Source organism: Nipponia nippon, unplaced genomic scaffold, assembly GCF_047370975.1.
Source record: "Nipponia nippon isolate SJK-2023a ecotype South Korea unplaced genomic scaffold, ASM4737097v1 scaffold_6, whole genome shotgun sequence".
Taxonomy (NCBI): Eukaryota; Metazoa; Chordata; class Aves; order Pelecaniformes; family Threskiornithidae; genus Nipponia; species Nipponia nippon.
The window spans coordinates 53,238,872-53,256,873 of record NW_028262380.1 but is presented as its reverse complement, the minus strand read 5'-3'; the positions used below and the strand labels follow the sequence as shown (position 1 = coordinate 53,256,873).

The window sequence follows — 18,002 nt, the reverse complement described above, 5'->3', positions numbered from 1 at the left end:
ATCATTTTAGCTGGAAAAGCTGGTGCGGGAGCTCTGCTAGCACATGGATAGCCAACTGGGGCTTCCCAGCTCGCCGGCAGCCCATAAAGCTGCTACTGGGGGGCCCTGGCATTGTATTCAAAGCCACTTTTAAGAGCCAATATGGTAAGCTGTGCAAGATATGATGCGTAGGGAGCCCCATAAAAACCTTTAATGGAAACAGCGGGCCTGTGTTGGAAAAAGTTTCAGGAGCAGCACACACCAGTATAAAGGGTTCAGCTCCCGTAAGGCACTACAGCCAGCCTGAGCATGCAGGCTCCCGTAGCCCCAAACCTCACTGTGAGCTTCTGGGATGCCGTTTTCTGTAAGGAAGTTTGCAATATCAAGTCACAGTTCATACAGTGAACATTGATACGATGATAAAAGAACACTATTTTTTCTTCTTTTTTTTTTTTTTGGTGTTAAACCATAAGAGGCAAGGTGAGCATGTTAGCTAGCTAGAAGCTCACCAATATGACAGGACTACAGAACAAGCTTCTGGACTACATGCTCTGGGAAGGCAATGCCAATCTAACAGGGATACGTGGTTGCCGCTAGGACAGTAGCATTTGATGTCCCCTTAATGAATTATTCTTAGATAAAAAACTATCTGTTTTAACTCCCACTAGATGGAAGGCAGTACGAGGCTGTCTTGAGGAGGGATATGCACTACACTGAGGGTCCTTCTACCTCTTCTTTCTTCCGTTACATACAAATGTAATGACCCTTATCTTTAAGTGAAAGCTCTGCAGACTTCTGCTACCATCACCTGCAGTGCCAAGTACTAGTCATTTCCAGACAGAGGGGAAGGCAGGACCCCCGCTCTGAAGAGCATTACAGAGGTACACATACGGATGAAGCCAGCACCCCTGCCCATGGCTATCAAGCACTCCTGACTCCTCATTTGCTCCTGCTCCTGGACCCCTGTGATGAGGGGCGCAGCTGCTCTGCCGTACCAGGACCTGCCAGTCAGCTACACAGATACTCAGGATCCCAGCCTGGTAAAGAGGCTGCAGGCAGCATCGAGGCACTTCTGCTTCAAGGAGCCTCATTAGAAACACATTCCCTGGATATATAGGCCTGTGCTTATGACACTTTCCCTACCACATCATCCAAAACCCCCTTACATAATTCACCAGTACAACGTAAGCGGCAGAATGGACTATCACTGTGTAATTACCTGTCACCCAGAATATATTTCTTGCCTGTTTACCTAAGTTCTTTACAGCTTCCCCTAGCTACTCAGAGCAACCACCACTTGACCAGCCTGAGGAAAAAACAACAGCAGTTCTAAGCAGGCCAAGAGAACACCACCACCAGAAAGAGGTCCTTACACACTAGACTTGGAAAAAAGCTGCTCTCTCACATCTAAATATGAACGACAATGCAAGTATTCAAAGGGATGACCATAAAGTCCCCCATATGGACCACCCACTGCTACAGATTAGATCTTCATTTCTAAAAATGATATGAAACCTGGAGCATCAAAAACACTGCTTGAACTGAAGTCTTTTCAATATTCACATACAGTAATTGCACTTTTACTCCTGCTTTGAAGGACTAAAAGCATTAATGTGGTCATTAGGGAACCTCATCTGTTTAAAGCCAGAAACAATCAGAATCCACAGAGGAAGGAAGGAAGGAAGGAAAGAATTAATACAATCACCTTTTCTTGATGCTTGTTTTGTGTGTAAGGACTAACACATTGCCCAGTTTTCCACTCGAACTACCATTTCACATTGGCAAAAAAAAAAAAAAAAGTCTTTGGAAAACAGTGAATGACTTTTTCAAGACTGAGTATCTGGTTTATATTTGAACATACAGGAAATAGATTCCCCTAATCAGCCCTTTTTACCTACTGCCAAAAATATGAGCGCAGCTTTACAGCCAAAGCAAGCTGTTACCCACTCCTTTTATAATTCACTCCAAACCCCTACATTAATGCAATATTGCAAATGAGCACTTAAATGCAGCAGAACCAGGAAACGCAAATGATAGGGTCCCTCTGACACACGAACATGTCCTACAGACTTCCTATTGTGGACTATTCTTATGCTGATTTTTCCCAGCACAATCTAATTTTATTATAACCCAAAAGTAAATCCTATATAAAACCACACATAGAAAACATAGGAAATATCATCTGTCCCTAGTAAACTCTGTAAGAAAAGATACTTTAAAACTTTGGTTTGCATACAGTATCATTCTGTTCATACTCTTTCTGCTTACAAAAAATGAAGTTATCACACATTCCGGCTAGTTTAAACATGTTCTTATTTTCCAAAACAATTTTTTTCTTCCTTCCAACAGAAAATACTCGTTTGGCCATTTGTCCTGGAGAACGACTCTTGCACGTTACTTAGTGTACAATCACCGCACAGATGGCTTATGTATGTGCAACTAATCCAAAAAAATTCTACATATCAAATTTATTGCATATGTGCCGAGCAACTGCCCAATTCATCAGCCCATGGTAAATTTGCAATATTTAGAGCGCTACAGATTCTCTGCCCAGGTACAAGCCATATGGCCAGCCCTACAAAAAAGTGACTTACTAGATACCAGCTACCAAACGTGGAGGCTTGCCATGCAACTGGAACAAGCATTTTGTCAGAATTGATAAGAGATAAAGCTCACAGCATCTTTAACACCGCTAAGTGACAGATGATTGATCCATTTCCTCTGCCAGTCAAGGAGGAATCCCCCAAGGGATGGAGACATTCATATGCATGCGAGGAACACTTTCATTCTGGCTAAAGCAGGCGAGATCAAAAGAACATTAGAGAGATATAATTTAAAGGAACAGAAATTAGAAATAATAAGCCCAGGTTTGAAAAATATGACAAGTGTTCTAACAAAAATACAGCACAATAGCTAATGTATTGTGACAAGGCAGAAAACACTCACTTACTAAGACAGGGCACCTGAACAAACAATTATCCCAACCTAAGTGCAACCAAAGAGTTCCAGAGTTTATATGCTAATGTACCTTATTTCAAAGATTTCCTTAAGCTACATCAGAAGGCAAAATCTCTAATGCCAAGAATTTTAGCACTGAAGAAAAGAGGACTGACAAATTGTCATGCTGGCAAAAGGAAAAAGACACTAAGAAGTGGTCAAAGATGTGAAACCTTTATTTTTCTTGAAATAAACTATTGCTGTTTTCTATAATTGCAAAACCTGTACCTAGGTGAGCTTTGTTCCTGCACAGGACAAAACAAAACCTGGTAAAAATTTCGATTTCCTAAGATACTCCCTGACAGCCACTGCTACCCTTCTAAGTTTCTAAATTACTTTGTGTAACCGGGTGCTTGCAAATCAGGAATTTGATCTTCTGGCACCTGGCAAAAGAGACATGCAGCTAAAGCATTACAAAGAAAAGGTCCTGTAGCAACACAGCTTACTGGCAGAAGGTTCAGGTCAACTGCTGGGACTGTTTAGAGGGTTACTTGAAAGAGGATTTTAAAAGTAAATAAAATAAGAGTAGAGAATCAACTTCACTAACTCAGGATTGCTACAGAAACCTGCTGGGATGATTCGCATGACATTAACGTGGGAAGTTATAATGTTTGGGAAAATGGAGCAGGCATTAATACATGGCTCCATGGCTGGTGTCACGACCACAATTTGGGGTTTTTTGATAATGGGATGGCCTACACAGCACCAGGCTTGCTGGCGTCAGATGGGATTCACCTTTCTCAAAGTGGGAAGAGGGTCTTCCGTCACAAGCTAGCAGGGCTGATTGACAAAGCTTTAAACTAGACTTGAAGGGGTAGAGGGATATCAGGCTTGCCCATGACAAGCTGTGGGACGACACACCAAGGTTAGATGGACAGGGTGCTAGTGAGGGCCCTCAGCCTGTTGCTCTGCACACTTGAAGTCTTACAGAGAGGAGCCATGGGCTCCTAAGGTAATAGGAGCCAACAGGAAAGCACAGGTGAAACACCTCAAAGGAATTAAGGGGTGTTCCTCTAAGAAGGTGACATAGCCAACAGCCCAGCTGAAGTGCCTCTATACCAATGCACGCAGCATGGGCAACAAACAGGAGGAGCTAGAAGCCACCGTGCTGCTAGAAAGCTACGACCTAGTTGCCATTACTGAAACTTGGTGGGATGAATCCCGTGACTGGAGTGCGGCTATTGATGGCTTCAGGCTGTTCAGAAGGGACAGGCAAGGAAGGAGGGGCAGAGGGGCTGCCCTCTACATTGATAGAGTGTGAAGAGCTGTCTCTGAAGAATAGCCACGAGCAGTTTGAAAGCTTATGGGTAAGAACTAGAGACTGAAACAAAGCAAACCTTGTGGTTGGTGTCTACTACAGGCCACCTGATCAAGGGGAGCCTATTGATGAAGCCTTTTTACTCCAGCTACAGGAGGCATCACGCTTACAGGCTCTCATCCTGCTGGGGGACTTCAACCACCCCAACATCTGCTGGAAAAGTAGCATGGCAAGCTGTAGGCAATCCAGGAGACTCCTGGAATGCATTGAGAATAACTTCTTAAGCCAGGTAATAGACAGCCCTACCAGAGGGGATGCAGTACTGGACCTGATGGTCACCAGCGCAAATGAGCTAATTGGTGATGTCAAGACTGGAGGCAGCCTGGGCTGCAGCGATCATGCACTGGTAGAGTTCACAGTCCTGAGGGATATAGGACAAGTGAAGAGTAAAGTCAGGACCCTGAATTTTAGGAAAGCAGACTTCCAGCTGTTCAAGGAATTAGTCAATAGGATCCCCTGAGAAACTGCCTTCAGGGATAAGGGAGCAGAACAGAGCTGCCAGATCTTTAAGGACACTTTCCACAGAGCACAAGAGCTCTCAATCCCCTGGTGTAAGAAATCAAGAAGGGAAGGCAAGAGACCAGCATGGCTGAGTTGAGACCTGCTGGTCAAACTAAAGGGCAAGAAGGAAATGCACAGGCAGTGGAAGCAAGGACAGGTATCCTGGGAAGAGTATAGGGATGCTGCCTGGTTGTGTAGGGATGGGGTCAGGAAGGCCAAGGCATGGATGGAGCTGAACTTGGCAAGGGATGCAAAGAATAATAATAAGGGCTTCTACAAGTATGTCAGCCAGAAAAAGAAGGTCAAAGAAAGTGTACCTCCCCCGATGAGCAAGACTGGCAAACTAGTAACAATGGACAAGAAGAAATCTGATGTACTGAACAACTTTTTTGCCTCTGTCTTCACTGGCAACCTCTCTTCCCACACCTCTCGAGTGGATGGACTGCAAGGCAGGGACTGGGGCAACAAAGTCCCTCCCACTGTAATAGAAGATCAGGCTCGTGACCACCTGAGGAACCTGAATATACATAAGTCTATGGGATCTGATGAGATGCATCCCAGAGTCCTGAGTGAACTGGCTGATGTAGTTGCCAAGTGATGCTCCCTGATATTTGAAAAGTCATGGCAGTCAGGTGAAGTCCCCGGTAACTGGAAAAAGGCAAACGTTGCACCCATTTTTAAAAAGGGCAGAAAGGGAGACACTGGGAACTACTGACTTGTCAGCCTCACCACTCTGCCTGGGAAGATCATGGAACAGATCCTCCTAGAAGCTATGCTAAGGCACATGGAGGACAGGGAGGTAATTCAAGACAGCCAGCATGGCTTCACCAAGGGCAAGTCCTGCCTGACCAACCTATTGGCCTTCTATGATGGAGTGAGTACATCAGTGGACAAGGGAAGAGCTACAGATGTCATCTGTCTGGACTTCTGTAAGGCCTTTGGTACAGTCCCCCACAACATCCTTCTCTCTAAATTGGAGAGAGATGGATTTGATGGAAGGACTGTCCAATGGAGATGGAATTGGCTGGATGGTCACATCCAGAGGATAGTGGTCAATGGCTCAATGTCCATATGGAGATCCATGACAAGTGGTGTCCCTCAGGGGTCGGTACTGGGACCAGTACTGTTTACTATCTTCATCAGTAACGCAGACAGTGGGATTGAATGCACCCTCAGCAAGTCTGCAGATGACACCAAGCTGAGTGGTGCAGCTGACACACCTGAGGGATGGGATGCCATCCAGAGGAACCTGGACAAGCTGGAGAAGTGGGCCCATGTGAACCTCATGAGGTTCAACAAGGCCAAGTACAGGGTCTCTGCACATGGGTAGGGGCAACCCACGGTATCAATACAGGCTGGGGGATAAAGGGATTGAGAGCAGCCCTGCCGAGAAGGACTTGGGGGTACCAATAAATGAAAGGTGGACGTGAGCCGGCAATGTGCTCTAGCAGCCCAGAAAGTCAGCCGTATCCTGGGCTACATCAAAAGAAGCGTGGCCAGCAGGTTGAGGGAGGTGATTCTGCCCCTGTACCCTGCTCTGGTGAGACCCCACCTGGATTACTGCCTCCAGCTCTGGGGTCCTCAGTACAGGAAAGACATGGACTTGTTGGAGCAGGTCCAGGAGGGCCACAAAAATGATCAGAGGGATGGACATCCTCTCCCTACAAGGAAAGGTTGAGAGAGCTGGGGTTGTTTAGCCTGGAGAAGAGAAGGCTCTGGGGAGAACTTATTGCAGCCTTTCATTATTTAAACAGGGCTTATAAGAAACATGAGGAAGACTTTTTAGTAGGGCCTGTTGCAATAGGACAAGGGGTAATGGTTTTAAACTAAAAGAGGGTAGATTCAGACTGTATATAAAGAAGAAACTTTTTTTCACAATGAGGGTGGTGAAACACTGGAACAGGCTGCCCAGAGAGGTGGTAGATGCCCTATCCCTGGAAACATTCAAGGTCAGGTTGGCCTTGCTCATTGCAGGGGGGTTGGACTAGATGACCTTCAAAAGTCCCTTTCAACCCAAATTATTCTATGAGTCTGTGAAAGAGGACAGTAGGTTAACTGGCTTTGAACGGGAGGGAGGGTGTTTCATGTTACAGATGTAGCTTCCTCTTAGACTGATGACCAAGAAGCAGATGACCAGAAGCACACATGGGTTGGGATGCAGGGGTCTGATTTGGTCCCTGTGCAGCAAGCACAAGGGCAAGGGTCCAGATGCAGGGCTGGGACACCAACCACTCTTGATTTCTATGTGGGGCTTAGATGAGTCACAGTGAGTCAAAATAATGAAGCTAAAGATGAAAAAAAGATCATGCTTAGTAATGCTGAGGATAGCAACATCTTTCTCAAGGGTATTGGGCACAGTGGTTATCAACATTACAAGATGGACATGATCTAAAAACAACACAGAAAACACTCAGTTTCTAACACACAGATTACATAAAGACAGAAGGCACCATTCTAATCACATAGTGATAGTCCTTAATTGTACACTGTACCAAAAAAAGCAAGATAATACATTGCTGCCACAGTAAGATGAAGTACCACTTGTTCATTTCTCACTGTGAATACACAGGTCCTGACAGCATGTGGCATAAATCCTAACAGGCTTGGATAAAGTCATCTCTGCTCCATTAGTAGCTTTTAATAAGGTCTATAATACCAAGGACATTAAAAACCAAACTGGAAGATAGTGATTCTATGATTCTATAATCTGACATCGATCCAGACAAGGAAAGGAAATATTTTCAGGGGATTCAATTGATACAGAACCAATGAACGGTTATTAAATTAATGCCAGACAATGGATTTAAGGAAAACAGATCTAGTGAAACAAAGTAGGTTTCATCCTCTGATGAGCATAACAAATCTATTGGATTAAATAAGGCCTTACAAATAAAGCACATCAATATTTGTGAGGCACTTCACTTTGTACTATCCAAAATCCTGATCAAAAAGTTGGTACTAAAAATAACTAATAAGCACCTCTTCAAAAGACTGGCTGATCTTAGAGTCATCACTAATAATAATATACAGTAATTTCTGTATCAAGCAAGCTTCTGCAAGAACATCTAATTAGCCCAGTAGTGTTCAACACCAAGCAGAAGTGTTTCTACCAACAGCATTACCGACATCAAAATCAGCTTAAAAATTTGTGGCCCACCTTTAAATGATATTTTAAAATCAGAGAGAACACAAAAGATTTGTAGTAAGCAACTGAAAGTTCAACTTGTTTAACTCACAGAGAAGCTCTGAGAAGAGACTTTACTGCAGTTTCCAAGTGCCTCCATTGGAAGAAAACACCAATCCTACTTCAGCTGATGAAGGCATAAAAAAACCCCTCAGCTATGGACAGAAGTTCCAGAAAGGATGATTAATCAATGGCCTAAGTTACCAAAGTCAGTCATGTTGGATTCTTCAGCTCTTGATAACAAAAGATTGAATCAGAAACCTTTCCAGAATATATACAAATTACAAATTCATGTTAGTCACATACAATTTATTGTCTCAATATAGGGTAAGTGCAAAAAGTACAACGGCCTGTGATATACTGGAGGATCAGACAACTTCTTCCAACAAACCCTTCTGGGTCTTATTTTCTTTGACTTGTATGAATGATTAAAAAAAAGCGCATTTAAAGTTCAAAGGTAAGATCATTTAGACAACAGCTGTATTTTTAATCTTTACAAAAGAAAGTTAACATTAACATTGCCTCAACAGTGAAAAGGTTTTATTTATGCAAATAAACAAGAAAAAGGCACACCATTCTTCTCTTTAATTTACTGTATTGTCTTGAATACTTACGGACTGCTTGACTTGCTGTTGCTGACAGGAGGAGAATGAAGTACAATGTGTCCGGTACAGTACAACATGAAACTGATAACATTATCCTACTTGAATGTCAAGTTTGCTTTGGTAGCGCGTGAGTGATATGAAGCCGGCGGGGCGGGGGGGGGGGGGGCGGAAATCAGCAACAACCAGAATCCCTGAGACACTCAGGGAAAAAACAACAGCTAAAACAAGCAATTGATCTCAGGGAAGATACAAGAGTCAAATTTAATCATATGCTAAGCAAAAGCAAGCATGTCTGAGGCAAAGTGGATTACCTTTGCAAATGAGCAAGCACTGAAAGGAGAGTTTACTTGGTTCCTTTACATAGTCACAGACTAGAAATATAGCTTGGAAAGGAGCACTATTGATAAGAAAAAAAAAAACCAAACAACAACACACCACACAGCAGGGGAAGATCTCAAAAACAGACAAGAAGACAGGTGGCAGTATAAACTGGCAGGAAGACCAATACTGTATAGAAAAAGGTCAGAAATAAAATATTTCACAGTTTGAGAAATTTCGCTGTAGGAACAAATTGTACAACTAAATTGAGGAAGGTCAGAGCAGAGCTGCTAGAGCGCTTCACTACTTTCCCCTCTATCAAAACCACGCAGGGTTTGTCAAAAAGTTTGCACAATGCCTGCTGGATCGCATACAGGATAAACAGCTTACCAGGCAAGTGTGAATAAAACAAATCTTGCTGTGCTTCTGTTTGTTCAATGCTACTGCCTGCATCAGGAGCTAGAAATATTACTTTCAGAAATTACAGCAAAATTTCATCTTCTAGGATAAGAGTAACATCCTTGTTGCTAACTAATGGAATTAATAACACCAAACTACTGCCAAAAAATACAGAAAAGCCACAGTGTCAGTGAAGCTGCACTTACACTTGGAACCTTTGCCCTGCATGAAGTAAAACACCAAATCCCTTCCAGCTGGTGGGACACAGACATAATCTACTACTAGCTCGGATACAGCTAGTAATGAAGAAGGTCTATGAGGGATGAAAAATTCTTTATGGAAACCAGAGACACTCAGATGAGCTTAATACCACCTGGTATCCCATACCACCTGGTATCCCAGTGCTGGAAGAAAGTTGCCTGTCCAGGTATCTTGAAAATTGGTTTGGGTTTTGAATAACTTAGGTGACCTGTGACGAGGTCACTTCAATCCTTCAAGTAATAATATCATGACCTTTACTGAGCAAGCAATATGTAGGTATTTCTTCATGGTCCACATGTACCACTCTATGTGACAGTTTACTACACAGGAGGAGCTTGACTAATTACTATCATCATCTAACCTGTTTCACTGATGAGCAGAGTTATTGCTCTTGTGTAAATGCCATCTTTCTTTATATACTAGCCTTTTTAGCAGATGGAATATTCCTTTTCACTTCCTGAATTCAATGACAACCTGCTTTTCTTTTATACAGACTACTTTGTAGTCTTGAAGGTTCACACAAAAACCAGAGAATTTGTTTCTTTATAAACATACTCAAAGATTTCTATATGAACTTTGTCAACAGTCTGCATAAAGTGTCAGATAATAACAGTACTTTGTCCAGGACTAGCAGCAGGACAATGTGATGTTAGAAGAGAATCAGCCTAAGGAAAACCAGAGACAAACAAAGCACAGCATGCATTGATGAAGGATTCAGAGCAAATGTGAAACTGGCACTGAAGATCTCGTATAACAGTTCTGATTTTTGGTTATGCTCCTACAAATAACATCTCAATTAGCTATAAGATGGCCCAAGGATTACAGCCCAAATTACTGAAAAGGCAGCAGTCCTTGTCCTGTACCATCATCTCATCAAAAAAAGCTCCAACCTAGAAAACCATTCACTGTCTCTCTCAGTGTGCTTTTTGTCCAGCCGAGGTTTGCTCACTCACCATCACTGCAGTTCACAGAAATTGCGCCTTACAAAAGCCACCTTGTCTAATCTGTTTATGTTCCTCCATCAGATGAGCACACGAGGGAACTTACTTTCAGCATATCTGCACTACAGAATTTCTCTGGTTCAGAACATCAAATAGTGGTTTTGCACTTTGGTGTAAATCATAAGAAACAATACACATTCAAAACTGAAATCTCTCATGAGGAAACATTAACGATAAAGAGAGTACTGTATGAATGCTTTACAAAAAGTGTATTATTGAATTCATGGTACTGCCAAAACTCTGGATAATTTCACTCCTTGACTGTGTTCTCAAGTTTCAGCAACGTACAAAGAATTCATTTTCACCTTTTAATCTTATGGATTAAATATGTTTGAGAAAAAATTTGGAGCAGAAAAGAGACCTCCCAGTTTATAACTCACATATTAAAGAGGACCTCCTGCTATGAGCAACTATTTCCTAAACATTGATTTGACAAAATTCATCACTTTAAATGCATGGATTATGATGTTTGCACCAAAATAAATGGTTCCCAATGCAAAAGCTGCCATACTTGATGAAATATAAGGGCAGGTGTTTTTACAGGAAAACAAAATATTATGGAACTATTAAAACAATGAAAAAACTACAGATACCACAAATGGAAAACAAGAAGTCTGCAAAGTCTGTTTCTGTGGAAAAGTCTTCCTGCTGTTACTAAATATTTTGCCTCTTAATTCTGTAAAGACTGTATCCAGAAACACCCAAAGAAAATACAATTAATTGTTAATTTCTGGGAAACAAAAAAAAAGTCAGATTTTTTTTTTTATTTTTACAATTAGCCTCAAGTGGAAAACAGTAGGGAAAAAAAAGAAGCCATGTTTTCTGCTTACCTGCAGATAATGAAATCTCAACAACTTTTCTACATATATTCTTAACATATTGTTCTGACATGCTGTTCAGCAAATAGTTAACTGATTTAATTGTTATAGATGTCAAGGGGTTTGAGGGCAATGAGTTCCTCACAAAATGTGCTCAACATTTGGCAGAACTGGACTTTTCTGATGCCTTTGATTTCAAAAGAATTCTTTATTGAATCTTTCCATCTTGATTCAGTAGGTAGTAGAAATTGTCCAGTTTTAGGGAACACAACCCATTTGATTTATGGTCTAAAGGCTAAAGCCTGGCTACCTTTTATATAAAAGAAGAGCAGGTAAAAGGCATGGTACAAGAATTATCTTTCCTTGAACAAACATACTGAATGAAAGGCAGTGAAGTCCAGGAGATTGAAGGCACTGGGAAGAAGTAACACATAAGTGGCAAAACAGTTCTTGTAATAAAAAAAAAAGTACCAGCACTAGTAGACCTTGCTAATAATACACAAAATATGACCAGGTGTCCTTTTATATTTAGTTTTACTGCAGTCAAAGTGTTCAGTACACTCTCCAAAGGCAACTATTGGTCACAAAAACATAGGAAAAAGGAATTAGATGCTTTGCTGTTCACAGGCCACTTCTGACTTAACATGCTTAACAAGATACATGAGTAAAAGACAAATTCAGACAAAAATCAATTTATTCCAACAAGCTCTCCAAGTGGAAAAAACGTCTGACCTTGTTCTTGGGTTTAGCCTCTTAATTAATACTACCTCTAGGGAGACAATAATGCTCTCAAGTCCTGCAACATTGATTTTTTTTTTAGTGGAACAGACTATCTTTTTGAATTACATAACATCTGCCCATTGATGCAGCTGTCCATGAAATTATTCCTTCATTAAATGACTACCCTCCTCAAACAAGACAGCCCGCAATATTGAAGAAGTCTTGCTCCTATTACATCTGTTAAAACCTGGCCCTCCATGAAAAAAAGAAAACATCTTTGGAACAGGGGGGTCTCAGAGCAGTTAGCATCCGCCACCTCACATGAAGCACTTCTACAAGCATCACACTTCCCAATGAAATAATTGCTAAGAAAAAGACTCAAAAAGTCATCTCTACGCCTGCACATAACCAATTAAATGGTATTAAAAGAGAGGGGGTCACTCAGAGGTTAAATTCTAACATAAATTCCTTTATTAATCAAAATTTGGGGGCACAGGAGAGTAGATGTAGTTAGTACAAATGCTAGAACCATATTGTAATTGTCCTAAATTAAAAGCAGCTCTCTCCTGCTCAAGCCCCATTTAAGGAAAGCTGGCACACTGCCAGCTGCGCTAATTAAAACACTTGCAAATACTGTCCCTACACACCTTCATCACAGACCTTTCCAGATGAGAAGTCTCACACCTGATTTATATCAATATGATCAGACAATGTATCAAGATATAAAGAAAAGTGCCTAAAGCGAGCGTTTGAAGTACTGTAACTGCTACACTGCAAGTCAGTAACTCAAGACACCGGAAAATGAGAGCACGAGACCTGGGAGATTTTTAAGCTGCCGTTCGCCGGTGGTGCCAAATTTCAGGACGAATCTTACCTCACTTTAGAAGTGCTGCCTTTTCCAATTTAGAAGAATTCCTGTCTTTTAAACTAAAAGTACCCTACAAGGTTTTCAGACATAGCTAGGAGCAATCCATGGTGACGACACTTGAGATACAGGTCTAGGTTTGCAGGGAGAACGTGGGGCTGAGAAGCATCCTCCCCATTCCACCTCCCACCCATCACCCAACCCTCGGGCTCCATGCCACCAGCTGTGCTGCCTCCATTATTGGAGCAGCTCAATAGTAAGAATGAGCATCCACAATTGGAGGAAATGAGGCAGAAACTAATTTTTGCCACCAAAAGTGTCTGTGGACCCGTACCCAGGAACGGTATCATCAGTATCTAAACTACTGCTGGGCGTGGGACCCTATTCTCCTAATGGTCCAAAGACACTTTTCACAGTGCTACAAGTTTATTACCAAGAAGCAAACAGGATTCTCTACGGAGCGCAGTATAATTTATATTAAGAATGAAGGTTAAAAAGGATTATATATTCCAAGACTGAGAAAAAGAAAGAACAGATTCCTCTAACTGAAGACATACTAGTTTCCAATCCAATTCAACTTTTTCCAGTTGCTCATAGTTTTATCAATCATGTCTTTCGACTCATTCTCATTGCCCAAAGGAAAAATGTTGCTAAATCAAGCTAACATGTGTGTATGTATTACTGAGTGAAAGGTGAATGAGCCACACAAATGTTTTCCAAGTACACTATATGAGAAATCTTGCGATTAGGGAAGATTTCAGAGAAGTATTATTAACTTGGCTTGGGTTTATTTAAACTTCCCTGGATTTAAAAATTATACCTAAGGAAATCAGTTCAGATAAATGAAAATTCGCAAAGCTTTCAATTCCACAGTCCCCTGAAAGCCTTAGTAGATATCTTTTTATTCTTCTAATTCTTTAAGAATCTCCGACTTCATGATGAATGCCTGGATATTCAGCTATTTCAAGATTTAATGCCTCAGGTGGAAAAAACATTTTTCAAATGCAAATTTCATTCACAACTTTCAATTTTTCAAATGTAAAATCTAAATTAGCACTCAAAGATAATAACTTTAATTATTGTGCTGTTATTTTACAATGTGAGTTGGTATTCATATATCCAGTAGCTTTGGCAGTTCTGGGATTTCAGTCAAAAAAAGAAAGTTAGCTAAGAGGCAGGCAAATCCAAGCTAGGCGCTCTTTAGTTGTTGCTCAATTCCAGTTTTGAGCCCAAGAGACAAAAATCTGAGATAAAGATCATCAGAAAGCATGGATATGGACATCAGTTTGTTCTGCAGAGTTTTCGTTTCTCCTATATGCACTTTACTTCTGGGAGCTTACTGATTTTGAAAAAGATAGCACCTATTTCATATTAGGTCAATTGAAACAGAACTACCTACCATAAGTGAAAACATTCCAAGTGATTTTTGTCCTTGCTTATCTATCCAGAATGTCCAGGATCACAGAATCGGAGTTCTCTATCTGGGAGCCAACAGAAGCAGAAAAGTGAGGCTCATAGTAGCTTATACTATGATTTTCTACTCAATTTCATTTATCAAATTCTCATGCACTAGAAAATTGCACGATGTAGAAAAATAAACACTTTAGGTTGATTAAAGAACAAAATCATACCTCAAAAAAAAATCTAGCCTAAAACTGACAAGCAGGATAGAATACACTAACGAAAAAGCAATTGTAAATCTTTACAGTCCCAGGAATGTCTCAGCAAGTAACAACTAAAATAAGTCACCTGAAAGCCTGCATGTATGTATTTACTCTATTTATTAGCCCTTGGATGGCAGCAGTATGTTAAGATATTTGCCTTGTCTCAGCACATTCAGCATCTCAAAACACTTGATATCAGATACAAATTGTACGTACCATCTGAACAACAGTCAAGAGACAGAAGGATGGGAACTGAGAACAACTGTTTAAAATGTATGGCCAACTGGCAGCTTTTAAATTACTTTGCTACTACTTTTACTATAAAAACAATCAAAAGCTGCATCAACACTACAGCAGGAGTGTACTGAAATACATGGGAGGACCCTGATCCCCCAAGCATCCAGGCCTTCCTATCCCTCTCCCTGGATCTGGGGTTGGCATCTGGTCCAGCCTACCATGACCTCAGGCCTAGGAGGGATTCCTGTAGTTCTAAAAGAACAAACTAACAACATTCACATTAAAATGCACATACACATCTCATACCAAAACTACGCCCAGCTACAATATCATTAGCCTTCAGCTCAATGGGAGTTCAAAAACATTCAAATTTTGACAACACAGCATCTTGCGGTACACTTCCTGAAGCTTCCCTTAAATTGCACTTCCATACTTGCCGCTCATATAGCTATTATTGTAGCGTTCTTTCTGATATTAGTTTTATACTCCATATCTGAGAAGAAAAAATAAATCTTTGGGGTGGTAAGTATGAATCACCCTTGCGCTGGGACAAAGTCTTCCTCCTGGACAGAGACTGAAGGAGAGAAAAGCAGCAGGCTGGAGCTCTCCCGTCCTATACAGCAAACAGAAGCACACTCGCTAACTCAGGAGCAGGTTCCACAAGTGCTACATACGAGCAAACTCATCTGGGAGGGCGAGGGCACTTCTACAGGGGTACGCGCCTGAAGCAGAAAATACCTAGGCACATTTGATGGTGCACAAACTGAACTTGAGCAAGCCTTCAGACGCCTGCTGAGTATAGGAGGTATTTTTAGCTTTCTTTACAAACTGAAAAGAGTAGTTCCCAAAGCTTAAAAATGGATTATTTAATTTAATTTTATTTTTCCTGGCATTTTATTGCAAACACTCTTAAGACTGTTTTCAGGTTAAGAAAAACAAGTGAAGGGAAAATGCACAGGTTAGAGTTCGCTCTTCTTGAAATTTAGCCCAGAATTGCTAAGTGTTAATCTCTGGAGGAAAAGCAAACTAATTCTGTAAGTGTGGCTCTGATTTTAGGCCATACAACCTGTTCCTCACATCTCTCTCACAGATTTCATATAGTTCTTGACAATCTACCATTTGCACAAAATCCCAGGAAGATTTTATTCATTAAATCTAATGATTGTAGCAAACTCTTTTCTCTCTTAATAAGCTTTCAAGAGCACATGCCAATAGCAGCATTCCTGAGCTACTAGCTACTGACTTGATGTGGTTACGACAGCTGAAACTTTGCTTTCCTCAAACATGAGCAAAACCAATACATTAATATCTGCTTAGAAAAGAAAATAGTAAGTGAAAATGGGGCTTTTCATATCAACAACTAGTCAATGTTCTTTAAACATCAGTAAAATTGTTCAAATGTATAATAATGTCACCAGTGACATTTTGTGAACCCATGCATTTTGAAATATAGGCTGCACACATCTCGTTTTCCGAGTAATTTGTATACGTGGTTAGCAAGTCACCAGTCTGTGTGATATTCTTGATTTAGCATTTACACGCTAAATGGAATGTGATTTGTTTCTATTTGACTATCATTATTATTTGCTTATATTTGCTGGCAGGGAAAAACAGAAGAAAGGTTTTGTTCTTTCTTCACTAACCTGTTTAACCTTCTGCAAAACATACTGAAGCTTGTTACGTTTGTTGCAACATTAGAACAGGTATTAGAGTGGATGCTTCAGGAAGCTACACTAATAATTCAGCTATAAACACAGGGACAAACGCAAGGGACTTGAGTCACTGCAGGGGGAAACATTTTCTGCATGACACCCCTAAAACCACAGTTCAGGCTCTCTATTAAGATGTGCCTTTCAGCTTCTCCTGCATGGAGCCCACTGTGGTCCTCACTCCCTACCTGCCCTCCGCCTATGAAAATATAGAGCATAAGCCAAAGGCCCCTCACCCTTTTGATTTTTTTTTTTTTCCCCTCTTTAAAAATACATTTCTCTACTTTGAAGGCTGCTTTTGTTCCCAGTTCCCCAGTTGGGGCAAGTCCTTCAGTGCCTCTTGGCTGAGCAGCGGCTGTAACACGCTGTGTGCCCCTCAGGTTGTAATGCTGATGAAGAAACTAGCCAAAGCCCACCATGGTTAAACGTATTTGAACTTCCCCTCTCTGTGGGACAAAGCAAATGAGTGGCATCCATCCCCACCCCGCTATCTGTGAAAGGACTCAGATTCCCTGGCAGCTGAAACCTCTGCTTTTTTCCTCTATCTACCTCCATCCCCTGCCAAAAGAAAAAAAAAAAAAAACAAAAAAAACCCCAAAAACACCACACAAAAAACCCCAAACAAAAACAAAACAAAAAAAATCAACAATGAAACAGTATTTGAAATGAGGGTTGATCTGTAAGTCGATCCTTACATGTAGACCTCTAACCTGCACTGAGTCTTTCCAGGTCAGCGGAGCACTTGGATAAGGAGTTACATCTATCTAAAACAATGGCAGGATCAGTGTAAGATGCATGGGCATGAACATCTTACAAAGCAGTGTAAGACTTTTACTGGCAAACTCTCCCAAGCCAAAGCAGAATAGGTGAAGGGATAGAGACAATCTCTCTTGATTATCATGGCTCTTACACAACGTGGTACAACAAGTGGTAAAAGGGTTACACAGTCTGATCCTGCACCGCGCTAGGAATTGACATCTTGTACAGCAAGGAGCAGCAGCTTTTACCTTTCTGACCAGGGTTTCCTGAAAACAAGTGTGTGTGCTGGCACCATACGGCTCTTCTGCAATAAGCCGCCTACATCTGGCACAAATTTATGGAGGTGCTGACCCATGAAGATGAAACAAACATCCTCCAAGCCCCACAGACTAATCCTTACCCCTTCTGTTCCAAATCTAAAGCACATTTGTTGACCCTGCTTTCTCAAACAAAAAAGTGTATAACCACTTTTATACTTAATGAAAGAACTGGATAAATAAAGAACTTTAAATTTGTCAAAATGACACGCCACTATATAGTCTTCTAGCAAGATACTTATGTATACAGTCAAACTACTTCTCCATGTGGAGACGAGTAAAGTACAAGTCTTACTAAAACAAAGGCAGGCTATTAAACTGCTTATTTTCAGATTAACAAGTGAGGAAGG

The 18,002-nt window shown here is 41.1% G+C and overlaps 1 protein-coding gene across 8 annotated transcripts in view; it reads right to left on the bottom strand.

Annotated features, from left to right (window-relative positions):
* BMPR1B (bone morphogenetic protein receptor type 1B) overlaps positions 1-18,002 on the bottom strand; it is a 273,903-nt gene that overhangs the window by 171,493 nt on the left and 84,408 nt on the right. The window contains exon 1 of one of the 8 annotated variants that reach the window (XM_087736653.1): positions 8,594-8,611. The exons of the other annotated variants lie outside the window; for them this stretch is intronic. The gene's annotated coding sequence lies outside the window, so the exon portion shown is untranslated. Of the gene's footprint in view, positions 1-8,593; positions 8,612-18,002 lie in introns of those variants that run through there. 8 annotated transcript variants of the gene reach the window in all.